Source organism: Alligator mississippiensis, chromosome 12 (genome assembly GCF_030867095.1).
Source record: "Alligator mississippiensis isolate rAllMis1 chromosome 12, rAllMis1, whole genome shotgun sequence".
NCBI classification, from domain to species: domain Eukaryota; kingdom Metazoa; phylum Chordata; order Crocodylia; family Alligatoridae; genus Alligator; species Alligator mississippiensis.
In genome coordinates this window covers 6,712,530-6,727,913 of record NC_081835.1, presented here as the reverse complement: position 1 = coordinate 6,727,913, position 15,384 = coordinate 6,712,530, and the positions used below count along the sequence as shown (strand labels likewise).

General features: G+C 42.5%; 1 long non-coding RNA gene across 3 annotated transcripts in view; it reads right to left on the bottom strand.

Moving 5' to 3' along the window:
- LOC109286205 (uncharacterized) overlaps positions 1-15,384 on the bottom strand; it is a 372,088-nt gene that overhangs the window by 180,798 nt on the left and 175,906 nt on the right. For all 3 annotated transcript variants that reach the window (XR_009455937.1, XR_009455938.1, XR_009455936.1), the window contains one exon: positions 10,003-10,213. This is a non-coding gene — a long non-coding RNA (uncharacterized LOC109286205). The remainder of the gene's footprint in view (positions 1-10,002; positions 10,214-15,384) is intronic.

The window sequence follows — 15,384 nt, the reverse complement described above, 5'->3', positions numbered from 1 at the left end:
GGCCACCTTTGGCAGGATCATTTTTAGCATTTTATAGGTTTGAAACTTCTCCGAGCCTCAAAAAGGGAATGAAAGAAAAAATGTGCTAAAAATAAAAGTCTTGATTTGGAGTGGAAAGAGTGAAGAAGCAAGGAGATCTCAGAATTGCAGCCGCAGCACAAGGTAACAATAGACTGAAAATAATAATAAAAAAAAGTATCAGTTCAGCTGCCTTGTAAAAAAGAAAAGAATGCACAATAGCACAACAGTGAGTTCACCTATTATATAATTGGAGGTTGTGTGTACATGTGCAGACAAGAAGACAGAATAAAAAGCCTCCTCTAGGAAATCCAAAACTTGGCAGGTTTGGCCAGGTAGAGTAGGAGGCTGGTAGTGTCTAACAACAAAAAGAAACAGTCTGTAACTAGGGTTTGAAGCAGGCTGCTCCTCTCCTTGCTAAACAGCAGCTGGTTTTATTGCTGCAGAACTCATAAAAACAAAGGGAGAATAAGTCTGGCGAGAGAAATAAGGCATAGCGAGGGCGAGAGAGAGAAGAGCTGCAATGTGAAACACTGTGTGTCAGTTGTGCATCTGATTTCATACAAGGATGTCTTGGAGAGCTGTGGAAAACACTGCAGGTCTTGGCTCCTGATGGATTTGCAATGGGGCTGGAGTTCAATTCCCAAGAGGCTGGAGAGAACCCAATCCCTGCAGGTGGGCTCTGTCTGGACTACCCTCCACTTGCCCCCCAAAGCTGCAAGCCCTCCCTAATTAACCTTAATGTCTTGACATGGCTTACCCAACATCCTGCTCATTGCTTCCTGGGAATGGGAGCCTCTGTCTTATGGCATGTGGGATCACAAGTTTTAACTTTACAAAAAATCCTCTGTTTAAACATGAGAGGATCGTTCTGAACCTGCCAGCCAGACTGCAGTCAACAGGGTCATGGGTTTTATATAAATAAATGTTGTGCACTACTATAACAACTATTTTCACATATTTGGTGTAACGAGAATGAATCCCTGAACACACACACTATAAATATATTCAAATTATTTTACAATGGGCATTGGTTTGGAAGGAGCTTCGTTACCAGCTTGCCAGATACAGACTAGAGAGAAATTCTTGCAAACGCTCATCTTTCATGAGGTTTTAACTTGAAAGGTAGCATTAAAAGCCATCTCACCCACCTTAAAAAAACCACAGTCCCTTAACATCATTTTAACAGTCAATATTAGCAGTGCCTTCCCTGCTACTGCTTGTTCCCACTCAGTCAAACGGGCAAGTCTGTTTAAGTTCCCCTGTGTCTGGTGAAGGATCCAGGTCACTTCAGTCACTCTTAGTAGTTGGTATGAACAAGAGTGAGCTGTGGAGCAGCAATAAGAGCTATATTTGTGGCTAGTTATTGATATGACAGCTGCTTTGATTTGAAGATTTCTCCTCTGTTGCAACTTCTGTCATCTTCATTGTGAGTTCTGCCTCATAGGCTTTGGGCTGAGGCATGAGGATATTGAAGAAGAGATGGCAGACCTTGAAAAAGGACCTGGGGGTTACAGTTGACCATAAGCTGAATATATGCCAACAGTGTGCATTGTTGGCCAACAGGATGCTGGGTTGTACTATCACTTGCAAATCAAGGGAAGTGATTCTTCTGCTGTATTCAGCATAAGGCCCCACCTGGAGCAGTGTCCAGGTGTGGGCCCCACACTTCAAGAAGGATGCAGACAGATTGGAAAGAGTCTAGCACAGAGCAACAAAAATTATTACAGACCTGGGAAACATGACTTATGAGGAAAGTCATGAAAGAACTAGGATTATAAAATCTGGAGAAGAGAAGACTAAGGTGGGGGTCTTCAAATACTCGAAGGGCAATTATAGAGTGGATGGAGATAGGCCTTTCTCTAGTGGAACAAGGAAAACTAGGAGCAAAGGACTCAAACTGCAGCAGAAGACATTGAGATTGGCGATCAGGAGGAACTTTTTGACTATGAAGCTGGCCAAGCACTGGAACAGGCTACCCAGACAAGTTGTGGACTCTCCACCCCGGAAAATTTTCAAGAGCAAGTTGGACAGACACTTGGCTGGGATGTTTTAGTCAAGGATGATCCTGCAGGACTAGATGCCTTTGTGAAGTCCCTTCCAACCCTACTTTCCTATGATGCTATGGAGAGATACAGGGTGACACTTGTGGATATAACTGCTACATGTGATTTGCTGACAGAAGCAGATCCAGGATTTTGCAAAGGGAAGTGCAGGAGCAGCGACCAGCACTGCAGCTTTTAGCCTCCTTCTACCTGTCCCCACCGGGGAGGGCAGACTAGGGCATAGGAGCAGCAGTTGAAGACTTCTGCGAGTCCCCAAAGTAGGTAGGAAATCCTCCTCCTTCCCCTCCTTGCTCAGAGGCATGTCTCCTTCCCTCTCCCCTTTCTCCCACCTGCCACTGCCACTATCCTGGGAGTGTGGGGATCTCCTGTCCCCCTTCAGCCAGGCTGTGCAGGGGCTGGACTCAGCATGGGACAGCAGCAGGGAGGCGGCCTGCTCCCAAGCTGGCAGGGAACATCTGGGGGGATCAGGCAGGGAAGGGGACCCCGCTTGCCCGCTACTGCAGCCCTTCCAGGCTGAGCCCAGCTCCTGTCCAGCCTGGCTGGAGCCGGTGCTCCCTTCACCCTTGGGACAGTGGCTGTGGCAGGCAGGGCAGAAGTGAATGGGAGGGGAGGGGATGTGCCACTGAGCAGGGAGGGGAAGGGAGGTGTACTTACTTTCTTCAAGGACTTAAAGTCCCTGAAGGCTGGTCCTACTGTATGGGCAGAAAGGGGGGTCCAGCAGCACCACTGCACCCCTTTCGGATCTTCCCTATTTGGTGGTGACTCATCTTTGCACAAGCAGTACTGGGAGATACCCTGATTTCGAGTCTGGTCTGGGGTTGTGTAAACATACCGCATTTCTCAGATATGGATCCTTTCCCTTGCCACTGAAAATGCAGCTACTTCTACAGTGAAGTATGACAGCTGTGAAATGCAAACATGAACCCTGCAGAGCAGTTCAGCGGAGGAAGCAAGGATTACCTTATCTAGTTTAAACTGCAGTTGAGAAGACGTTAGGTTGGCTAAACATCATCACTAAAGCTAGGTACAGGCATTCAACGAGCCTGAGGTGGAATCCATCTAAGTTGCGCGGTTTTCTGTAAGCAGGGTAGCTTAGCTGGGTAACAAAGACAACGCGTGTTTGCCCTTTGGTGGAGGGATTGGGGAGGGGGGCAAATCTTAAACCAGGTTCCACCATTTTTAAACCAGTGTGCATGTGCCAAACGTCTGGGTTTTTATGGGTATAGACCAGTTTCTGATCACTTCTACCAGTAAAAGTGTAATGTCTGGACCTGGCCTCAGCGTAGAACTCGTGGCACACCTGCACTGCCATCTGCAGTGTGCCATAGTGGTATCTAAGCTAGCTTTTAGACCGCTAGCTTGCAGACAGCTAGCTCAAGGACTAGAAGCAGTCAAGCTGCAACAGGACGGAGCTCTGCACAGGCTGCTTTACCACGCTGAGCTGGAGCAATGAGTTTAAACACCCATGGCTCTGAACAGTGCCAGTATAACCTTACATGAGTATGGAAGATCAAAACCTCAGGATTGCATCTCACCTGAAAGTAAGGGTGGTAAGCCAATCAACTGATCAGTCCAATATTGTCAACTGACCCATCAGTTGACTACATATTTTTTGACTGGTCAAAGATTACAGCAATTTTATGGGGAGTGAATATATTTTTTTGCAGTTTTCTTGACAGAAATATAATTTTTAAATTGTTTTTGACATATTTCTTAATGGAAAATGTGTGCTTTTTCTACTCATTATTTGACTGATATTTGATCGGTTGATTGACCAACCAGCTACCCAACCCCACCTTAAGTAAAGATCTTTAAAATGATCATTTTCTCTTCGTACAAAAAGGAAAAATTAAAATCCCAACTTTCAGTAATTATAAGCATCAGTGGGGGACTCAAACATCAAACATGGATAAACCCTTGACAACTCTGATTTCGTGCTTCAGCAGATACCCAATAATATTTACTGTTTAATTTCAATACAGATTTGCCCATGTACATACACGCATGCCCACCGTTTACTGAGACAGTGCATTGTCAGGAATTGGCCAGTCCCTTCCTGTTTAATGTACTTTCTTGTCCTCTTTTTCCATACCCTCCATATCTCCGTCTAATTGTTCTGCCTTTTTTGGAGTATAAGCTCTTTGGGGAAGCTACTGAGACATTTTTGTGTTTGTAGATCAGCTAACACATGGGGGATACTAGTACTGGAAACAACAAAAAACACATCAGATACTCTATTTTTATTTGGGACATGAATACATTCTCTAATCTGCAGCAGCTTTCAGTTCATCTGATAAATTTAACTGCATTATTGTGATTTAGGCCCTGATCCTGCAATTAAATCAATAGGAATCTGTCCAGCCACAGTACTCCATCCACAGGGAATGCATTCCAGGATCAGGCTTTATTTGTAAATGTTACCAGATTATTTTAATGCTCATTATTGGCAGGTAGAGTATTAACTTGCAGAATATGATTACAGGGAGAAAAATGCATCCCTCATTGTTAAGAGTATCTGGTATTAAAACGTACTTGAAAACGAAATCTGCCCTCATTCTTCTCCTTTTAAAATGGAATATATTAATATATTTCCCGAGATAGAGAATGTGTAGTTCTATGCAATATAAATGACTTTAGTAGGTGTTTGACCAATAAGGGCAGCATGTTTTTGGGAGGCATCTGGCCCTTAAAGATGAGCTTCCAGACTTTTTTTTTTTGGCCCGTTATTCCATAAGACGCTAAATAAAGCTCTCTTCCTCCCACGATGCCAGACCAAAAGCCTTGATGCACCTGTTGACATTAGAATCAGATGCATATTTATTACCAAACCAGATGACAGACACATGTGTAACAGGAAAAATCTGCTTGAACTGATCCCTGAACAACTCACAGGCAGGACCTTTTTTTAAAAAACAAAAAAGAAAAACTCCCCCAACATAGCGCCTGCAAAATGATAATGCATGATTATGTCCATGTGCCTCCAAGAGATTTTATGTCATTTCAGGTTTAACATGAGGTTTTATAGCCATCTGGGAAGGAACAACCTCTCAAAAAGTAATATTTAGGCTGTCAAAAAGGCTTCTTTGTAGAGACAAATTCAAACTAGTATCATTGAATTCTGTGCAAGTGCTGATCCAGATCCCAAACTGAATTGTGCAGCTGGCTGTCTTGGCGATCAACACATCTGAAATGAAACCCTTCTGCATGCTGGGGATGTTCAGATTTCAAACTGGATCCACATTTGGAGGCTGCTCTGATGTGCTGTAATTGCAGCGTGTTGGAGGAGATTCAATTAATTGAGCCTGCTGAGCAGCCTCCCACTTCTCGTGCATCAGCATCCCCATGCTCCAAAATGGTGGCAGGGTGCTTTACCTAAAGCTTATTGAATGAGTTTTTAGTTCAAGCGCCCCTGCCACCATTTGGAGGCGTGGGGACACTGATACACAAGATGCTGCGGCGCTTTAATTAAATCACCGTCTCGTCCGCCCCAGTAGTTGCCTCCACCTTGAGCCTCTTTCTAGGAAGGTTTGCAGCTTTGAGGCCTGCTGCCATAAACATGCCGGCACTTTTGTCATGCCAGCCATCCCATTGACTCCTGAGATGTAGGCATTTAAGCACATCTAGGCTGTTGCAGAATTAGAGCCTTAAAACCAGATATACACCGATACTTAGGAGTCTAAAGTTGCAGTTATACGGAGACAGAAATGACGGTATTAAAAGCACAAATGGGAGTTAGGTGGCAAAACCTAATCATTTAGCAACCACTAGCCATCTTTCCACATCTGTAGGTACTTAAATACCTTTGTAAATTAAGCTACTTTCAGCTAAAAACTTAGAGAAAATTCAGGGGCAAATTCTCCAGAACAATATTTTTTCATCTCCATCTGCAAGGATACCGGTGTTTTGGGAGAGTTATTAAAGTCCTAGTGAAGCACAGGTGCAGAATACAAATCTGTCCTGATGAGGGGTAGATATCTGTTCATTCCTATTCATGAACTGTGTATTATTTATACAACGTTTGTGGGCTCAGCGATTCAGTGGATATTTTTAAACAAATGTTTATACTCAAATAACTTTGCTAACATCTTATCTACGTTTCTCATCTCAAGTTCTTTAGGTGATTTTAGAAGTCTGTAAAACATCCTCCCATCTTCCTTTAGGACGCATGGTTTGGAACGGAGCATACAAAACAACGTCCTCTTCAGGAATTGCTGAAAACTGGAGCGATGTCTTTGGGAGGGTATCCATAGTTTTTAATCCAATTTGCTGAGGCAGTAAGAATACACGAGAACATAGGAACTGCCACTCTGAATCTATTTTAGTCCCACATCCCCTCCGCAACAGCCGCCAAATTCTTATGGTCCCGTTACCATTGTCCACCCTTACTGCACCACCCTTACTGTCTTTAATATAATTTCCTTCCATCAACCCTGTGAGGGAGGCAGTAAGCAACATTAGTCTGAAGACAGGCAAAAGGCTGGGCAGGATTGTACCCTGGTAGCATCTGGTACTACCCAACTGTGTCTTCTGCTATTGCCCCTGTGAGTTAGGGAAGTGCTAATATTTTTATTTTCCAGGTCGAGAAATGGGTCATAGAGCATGTGGCCGAGATCCTGAGCCATTTTCTCCTCTAAGGCACCTGGGAGGGTCTGCATCTAACTGATGTGTCCAAAATCATGCAGGAATGCTATTGGGAGAACAAAACCCAAGTCCCCGGTTAATTAACCTTAACTGCTTCCCCTCAGCAGTTAGTTATGCAGCAACTCTCCCATGGGGAAACTTTTTCCTAATCCTCACTGGTAAAAATCAGTGGCAGCAGCAGTCTCCGGATACAAGGATGATGTCTTCCAATAATAGGGAAGTCATCAGTGAGTCTGTAGATGATCCTAGTTTTGCACGTTCAGTTGCAAAAAGAGCAACTAGTTCTGGGAGGAAGGAGTAGCTCTACATAATAGATCTCTACATTTATAACTGTGTCTATGGTAAGGGCTTTTGCTGGCATCACCAAAGTCACAAATCACATTTCATCCTATGCTTGCTCAGCTAGGATGGCAAAAATGTGTAGCATACATCTGGCCAGCGTGTAAAACAAGACTTAGGATTGTAACAACCACCAAAAGGAGGACAACTGAAGGAGCTGTTGAGCATGACTTATTCTATGTTTCTAAAACAAAAAGAAAATACAGAAACCAAGCCCCCCCACAGAAGCATTGCAAAGCTCTCCTCCATGCTCCTCATGCCTCCAAAATGAGAGAGTAGGTACGAATGATTGCCGCACCCAGTCGATGATCACATGGCTTACTTTAAACCGTGTGATCCTAGACCAGATGTGGTGAGTACAGCTGTTTGTCAGTGCTGGGAGCTATGCAGGGAACCCAGTATAAGTAATTTGGGGGGAGGGGGAGGAGGGCAAGTAGCATGGGGGGCAAGCAGATCCATGGAGAGTAGGGCTAAAAACAGTGTTTGGGGAGTAGGAACAGTGCAGCCCCAGGGCTGGAATGAGCTGTTGGGCTTTCCCAGTCCCGGAGCTGTGCTCCAACCCTGTGCCCATATTTGCTGGATTTGGTTAACCCTTTCCTGATCTAAGTTAGTGAACTAACTTAAATGAAGTCTGCCATTTTTGGCCCAATTTAAACCCCGAAACATTGGCACAGGTGAGCATTTAGACTGAGCTAAACCTAGTTACCTGATCGAATGATAATATGGGTACATTCCCAGAGAGTCTACATTTCGTGGTGTGCTAAACAGCGTTTATTTGGACACGCTCATTGTTGTTTCAGAAAAAACCCAGCTCTGACCCAATTTCTGGTATGTATGGGAGGATCAGTGTTCCTGCTTGAGGGAGGGGAATGAATTTGGGTGCCAATTCATAAGATAAGTTTCACTTGACATTATCTGATATGGTCAAAATACTCAACCTCAACACTCAGGGTTTATAATAGAAATGCCCACTCAACCTTAACTCTGGCAGCATCAATTGTTTCAATATAATACAGCATCATTGGACCTACTCAAGCTGCATTTTGATGATTTGGTTCCCTCCTAACACAGCCTTCAGGGCCCCCTTGCTTGTTAAAAATGTTTTGTCCTAGTATAGCTCAGGCTGGCACTCACGAATGCTGTCTTAAGGGCTACTTAAAGATGAGAGCTTTAGGGAAATAAAGGAAGCCACAATGCATGCAACATCACAGTTGTTGTCTGGTAAAGTCTATGAATAGTAGGTGATAATAGCATTCTTCTAATAACTTGCTATCTAGAATGAAATTCTCCCACACTACAAAGGCTTTCTGCAATGCTCTTCATGTCCTTTAATCCTTATGGGTCTGCTGTACAAAAGGGGCTGAATAGAAGGAAATGGGGGAAGTAAGCTGCCCCTCCATACTCCCAGTGTGTTTAACAGAGGCTGAGCACTGGCTGAAATAGGCCGCTATGGTTTTTTTGAAAGCCAATCTGGGATGAGGCTATCAGCTCTAAGTTTAGGTAAACCTTGCAGTCTTTCATAGGCTGGGGCTTGAAATTTCTCCCTCCCAGCCATTTGCAGAGCACTCTGAATTAATAACCTGAACCGGTGTGAAGAATAATAATACTTTGCACTTCTATATAGCATCTCATGTCTGGGTGTCCCAAAACACCTTGTCAAAACCTCACATCACCACCGTCAGGTCTGGAAATACTATTACCCCCACCATTACACAAAGGAAAACTGAAACACAACAAGGTTAAGTGACTGCCTGAGGTTCACATAACGAAGTATGTGGTAGAGCTGGATATAAAACATAGGTCTGAATTGTATACAAGTTCTTCAGGACAGGGACCATCACTCATTTTTTATGCACTGCTCAGTGCAATGTGACCTTAGTCCATAACTGGGACCCAAAGGTACTAGCTCAGTACAAAATGACATATAATAATGTCTGCTAACGTGGGTCTTAAAGCAGAATGCCGTTTTTCACTCTTAACTCCAAAGGAAAGCTCATACATATAGGATACGATTCACCCCAGCAGAAGGGATACAGTGAGTCACTGCATCCCAGATGGCCTGGCCACGTCCCCTTCTGAGCCACCATTGCCTACTTTATAGCAATATGGTCCCCTCCAACAGAAAGGAAATTATTATGGCTACTGTCTACCATGGCAAAATCTCATCCAGCTTTATTTCTTTATCCAGAGGACCTCTGCCAACATTTCTATCAGAAAAAAAGCAACAGGATGCGGGCTGAATTTAGCCCATAGTTAACCAGTGGAGAGCTCCTGACATAGGATAAACATTATGTTGGACGGTGTGATATGCTTCCCTCTCTCCATTATTTAGCATTAACACCAAACAGGGCACTAGAAATCAACCACGCGTTTGTTCCCAATTCATTACAAGGAGGCATGCTACAGTGTACCTCGCTGCAGTCTTTTATACTCTTGATGCAACTGAAAGTCTTTTGACCTTTGATGACTTTTAACTTGCAGACGTGACTGAACAATTTCTTCAGTTTCTTCATTTAGATTTCTTTCTTAATGATACTTTTTACACATCCACATACACACACACATGGGAATCCAGGTCTTCAAGGTCAGGCTGGCTGTATCCTGCATATTCTTTCTGCATCATCTCTCTAAGATCCACGTACAGTGCTAAACCCTTGTCCAGGCTCCCATCATCTTGCATCCTGAATACTGCAATGTCCTTTACTCTGGCCTTAACAAATACAACTTCTCTCTGCACGTACCCTTTTGGGATGCTACTGCAAATAACACTGTCCTGGCCTGTCATTTTGCCCAGGTCACGACCCTATATCAAAACTTCCACAGGCTCTTCCTTCTCTATTACATCAAGCAGAAGCTACTTTCTTCACTTTTAAGACCATTCCTGGCCTTTCTCCACCCTACCTGTCATCAATTCTTCACTATCAAAACACTGACTCACCTCTGATTGGCCACGATTTCTTGGCTCGTGCCTACAGCATCTGGGATTTCCAGGCAGTCGGTCTCCCAGTCAAGTACGAACCAAACCCAGGATTGTTTAGTTTCTGAGATCGGACAAGATGAGGTGCATGCTGCGTGGCACAGCAATAGGCCACGCGTCCTTCATTATTCTCCTTCAAATCCCATCTTAAGACATCCCTTTGACACGATACCTACAAAAAAAAATTGACAACAGATAGATTGTTATGCTAATAACACTGTCTACCATGCTGACCAATAATGTCCCATTATTTCATATTCATCTATTGTCCCTTGTTTGATATTTCTCTTGTAAGATGTTTGGCGCAGGGATTGTCTTTTTGGTCTGGGTTTTTACAGCACTAATACAATGAGATCCTACTTCTTGACTAGGCTCCCATACTGAGAGCAGGAGAAATAAGGCTCTTGAATGATTGGAGACTATGTTACTCCCTTTGAGAAAGATATACTTGTGTAAGCATATATTAGAGAAACACACAGACATGTACACACACACACACACACACACACACACACACACACACACACACACACACAGAGTGCTTAAAGCTTTCCTATTTTCCCGATGTGAATTTTTTTTATACATAAAGCAGAGGTGAGTGCAAAAGGTATATTTACTTAAAATCTACATCATATCATAATACCTAACTTAAGCTGTTCAAATTATCCTGTAATAACCGATTTCTTTTTTCAATTGGCTAAAATTTCTATTGTAATATTTATCTATGAACAAAGTACAAAAATGAAGGGCTTTGAATTGTTTCAAATTAACTGCTATAAAGTGCTATTTAAATAATTTTATTCAAAACTAATTATTTGAGAGCAGGTATTCTAATACTTCTTTAACAGCAGGATGCAACATCTTTATATTATGAACAGGGAGCTTTTGCCATGTAAACTCATGGGGTGAAATCTCATCCTTGATCTTCAAAGTGTGACAAAGAGCTATTGATTGGGAGCATATTGTCATTTAAATTACAATTAGGGATGGGTGAAAGGTGGTTATTCACCAATTCAAACCTTTTTTTTTTAAAACGCTGTCAAGGGCAACTTGACCTTAACCCAAACGCACACTTTTGAAAACTTCTGAGAGTTTCAAATATTTCTCAGGAGCCAATATGATTTGTTTCAAGGCAACAAATCTGTACCTTTCTACCAAGTACACACTGAATTCTATGAGCAACATAATTATGGATGTAACAAAAGCTACTGTGGAAAGCCTTTGCTCTCAGTTACAGGGCAACCTACATGGATTGGGTGAACAGATTTGAAGTTTAGAATCAAATTACACCATTCGGTTCATTTTCCTCGAATAGCTCATAATATGATCCAAGTCCTGTGTCCAAAGCCCATAGAAACTGATGTTAGCGGATGTTGGACTGTGCCTCAAGAGCTAAGTGGACAGAGACACCAGACTGGGAGTCAGGAGATGTTGGCTCCAACCTGGGTGCATGGCTTTGGACATGGCATGAAGGGTGTTTGTGCCAGAAAACTTGCAATTAAAGACATTTTTTTGCAAAAATCTTGTTGGGCTAATAAAAGATATCATCTCTACTACGAGTCCTGATTGGCTTTGGACAAGTCACTTCGGATTTCTGTTTCCCTGCCCACCCTGTGTATATATAAATGACAGGTTGCTCAAGGCAGGGACTGGCTTGTGCACTGCTTAGACATCTAGTTTAATGGACTCCTAAACCATGTTGAAGTCTATAGGTGCTACCAGAATACAAATAAGAAAGGAAACACTGCGAGGACGCTCGTTTCTGTGTCTGATTGAGCAAAGGGACGTACTTGTTTCCAAAAGACTCTTCCACAAGCAGCTTTTCCCTTCTGTAAAGGGACTAGATTGCCCTGCCAAGTTAGAGAGCGAATCCCAGCCCTGCCAGATAAACACCTTCCCAGTCCTCCCTGGTTTCTTTGAATGGCATGTGTAACCCCTTTGGTTATTAAGCAATGCAGTGGGGTCACTAAGAGGAAATCCCCCAGCACCTCTCAAGAGAGCAGGATGGACTAGTTAGTTTGCTATACACTGGCAAAAGCAATAGAGGTTGGAGGCAAGTTTGTCCTCCACCCCCATTTTCTTTCTGCATCCAGTAGACGTGGACCCCCTTTTGCCCGGTATGCTGTGTTCGGCTTTCATTTGAAGAGTAAAGTCAACAGAAAGACTTCCCGTTGGCTTCAATGGGTGTTTTGACAGATCCTTAGTGCAGTACGAGTCCTTCATAGGCCTGGCACAATTCCTAAGATGTATTATATCCCAATCTCCTACAAAGAGCTAAACGCACATAGTGCACTTAAGGAAGCAGGGAGTCTCAGGCTTTTACCTAACTGTTATATCAGGAGTCTAACAGATAAGTCTAAATTCAAGTCCTATTCTACTTGTCTAACTGTCTGTTTCCTCTCTCTCTCTAACCTCTTTACTTCCCATTACATAAGTGCAGATGCCACCCTGCTGCAGACTTGAGTGAACCCAGGGAGCGCTGGGCAAAGGCAGAGATGGCCTGTCTAATAAAAGTTCAAAATAAAGTAGCTTATCAGAGTCCAGGGGCTTGCAAGAAGCAGGACGAGAGACGTTTGGCCTGAAGTTCACTCTTTTTTGGGGCAGGTGATAATTGGCAGTCTCTGTTCATCTTGTGGCTCCGGAGCAAAGGAGAATGGCCTCGCAGGATACCTTTTTTACTGCCAAGTAACAGAGAAGGGAGTGCGTGGTTAAAACAACATAGCTTCAGTAACACTCGCAGCTATTCGAATTGTCCAAAGGCCAGTACACAGAGTCTATTTTCCAAGTTCATCGCGGCTGCGTCTGACATCCACAAAACGTTTTTGGAAACAAATGCTGTAGATCACATTTCTTCAATCAAATGAGATCTTTAACAAGTCTTAAATGAAAGTCTCCCTGAAATGGCACCATCCACTATGGTGCCTATATAGGCTCTGTATATATTGCCACTTTGACTGAGACTGGTCCTACTTGTGTTTTTGCTATGTGAATAAACAAAACAGGACAAATCCAGCCATCCTGGCTCATTCATTTCACTGGGCCTACTTGTGTTGTGCATATCAGGATTTGACTCAGTAAGCGATCTATACTGGTCATCAGATAGATCTACACTGAGTTGGAAATCACTGCACTAAGTTTGGTTCTTGATAGCAAAACCCTCTGGCTGTGCCTCTCTTTCCCTCCATCTCTCTCAATGCATGCTAGCTCCTTGGGACCTGGCTCCTGGCTGGGCTTCCTGGGTGTCACTGTAATACAAATAATAACTAATACAAAACCTAATCTTTCTGCTTGAAAAGGAAACCTGGAGTAATCTACCTCTATCTTCATACCATGTATGTAATTATTATGAGCTATAATAGGCAATCATTTGAGGCATTGCTTTGGGCTGGGCTTTTGCCCATGCGCTCATGCCAGCTTCTGTTCTGACAATATAAGCTAACTAAGACAGAGCTACAGTATTCTCTGCTGTAGCAACCAACTGTCCAGCAGGACACTTCACACCATGTATGCACACACGGTCTTTGCAGCGTCTGTAGGTCCCAGGTCTGTTCAGGTTCTTAGTAAATGCAAATAAATGGTAGTCTCTGCGATCATCTCTACTGGGCTACGAGTTACAATCTAATAACTTGAATAGAATATAATTCTACTTAGGCTAGATATGAATAAATACACAGTTGTTAAACTAGATGTGTGCACGTACACACACACACACACAATACTACCAAGCGTGCCTGCATTTGCAAAGATCAAAAACCGTTTCATTCGATTTACAAACCAAGGTCACTGTAAGAAAACTACAACACAGGTTGCAGAGATTTTCAAACTACAGACAGTTCGAAAAAAACGTTCCCTATAACTTTTTAGCAAAGCACAGTCTTGGGCTGGCCAATAGAAGCAGCGACTGGGAAATTCGCATACCAGGAAACTCACAAGTCACTAAAATACTGGAAAATAGTAAAAGGATATTGTTTGTCACTGCAAATAGGCAATTTATATTATCATTGCTTTAAAGCTTCCAGGATACATAATACCTATTGTATAAGAAATTACTGAAAGCTCTTATCAAGGTTAACTCCTATTTTGTTAACCTGGCACTTTGCAAGGCAACATGAAAATTTAGAGGCAGAGCAGTTTTTTGATAAAATGCATGCAAATATAATTTCGGCGTGTTTAGAAAATGAGCACCTACTAGTCAAAGACGACTTGGGGATGTGAGATGTTTTACTGCCGCCTTGTGGACAATTTAAAAGTCTAACAAAATGCTGTTAACCTGGGCTAGTGGTTCATTTACAAAAACTCCCCATTGCAGACCTCTTTCAAACATTTATGCAATAATTCTACAAATTATAATTAAAACGTGGGGAGAGAGAAAAGAAGATGGTGTTTCGTTCGGGAGATTGTTTTGAGTCGTGTCAAGACGCGGCACTGGCTTTCACAGCGGTGCGAAACAGATTTTTCATGTAATCACACGAATTTAGGGTTTTGTCTCATGGTGGAAAAAAAATTAATTTGTCCAGTGGGTACAAGCAAAAAATCATCATGGAAATTTAGCGGTTTGGTGAAATACAAATATGTTGAGATGCTTGCTTGGACTAACTGGAGCACAGGTTTAACTTTCCTTGTCAACTCTGCAGTCCTCCCTGTTTTTGGTGAGATTAGAAATACTCTAAGAATAGCCCCTTTCATTGTATTTGTTGTTTCGGACCCAGCTAAAGCCAGCAAAGGCATAGGAATATGAACGTATTGTTGACGATTTATATTTTTATTACTATTAAAAGGAAAAAAAAAACCCCATACAAAAAGTTGTTTCCAAACTCAAACAAGTTTTGGCTTTAGATAAGATTTTGTACGCAGGTGTTACTCGATTCCTACTGTATCTGAATCTGTCCCCCCATGGCGGTTCTTTTCAGCTCTGCCAACACGCCTCACACAGCATCGCTGATACTGGATAAAAGTAATGCAGTATATTTGCACTGAGTTTGAAAAGAAGAGAGAGCTTTGAGAGGTTTGAAAACACATTACGGTTCAGCATTATCTCTGATATTGAGAAAAAACCACGAAACAAATGTGTTCAATTTCCAACATTTATCATTGGCTTAAAGAAGTGAATTAGAACATAAAATGGGAAGTTTTTTTCCTTTTCTTTTTTTTTTTTTAATAGCTCTTTCAAACTTTCTCCCCCCTTTGTAAAGGAGATAGAAGCTACAATACAGTTAATACTTTCAGTCAATAATTTTTGTAGGAGCTACGGTAGCATTTTCAATGTTTCCTTAACGACTACTGGCTCATCTGAGAATTCGCAGAACCTGGAATGTATTCTCAATTGGACAAACAACCTAACAA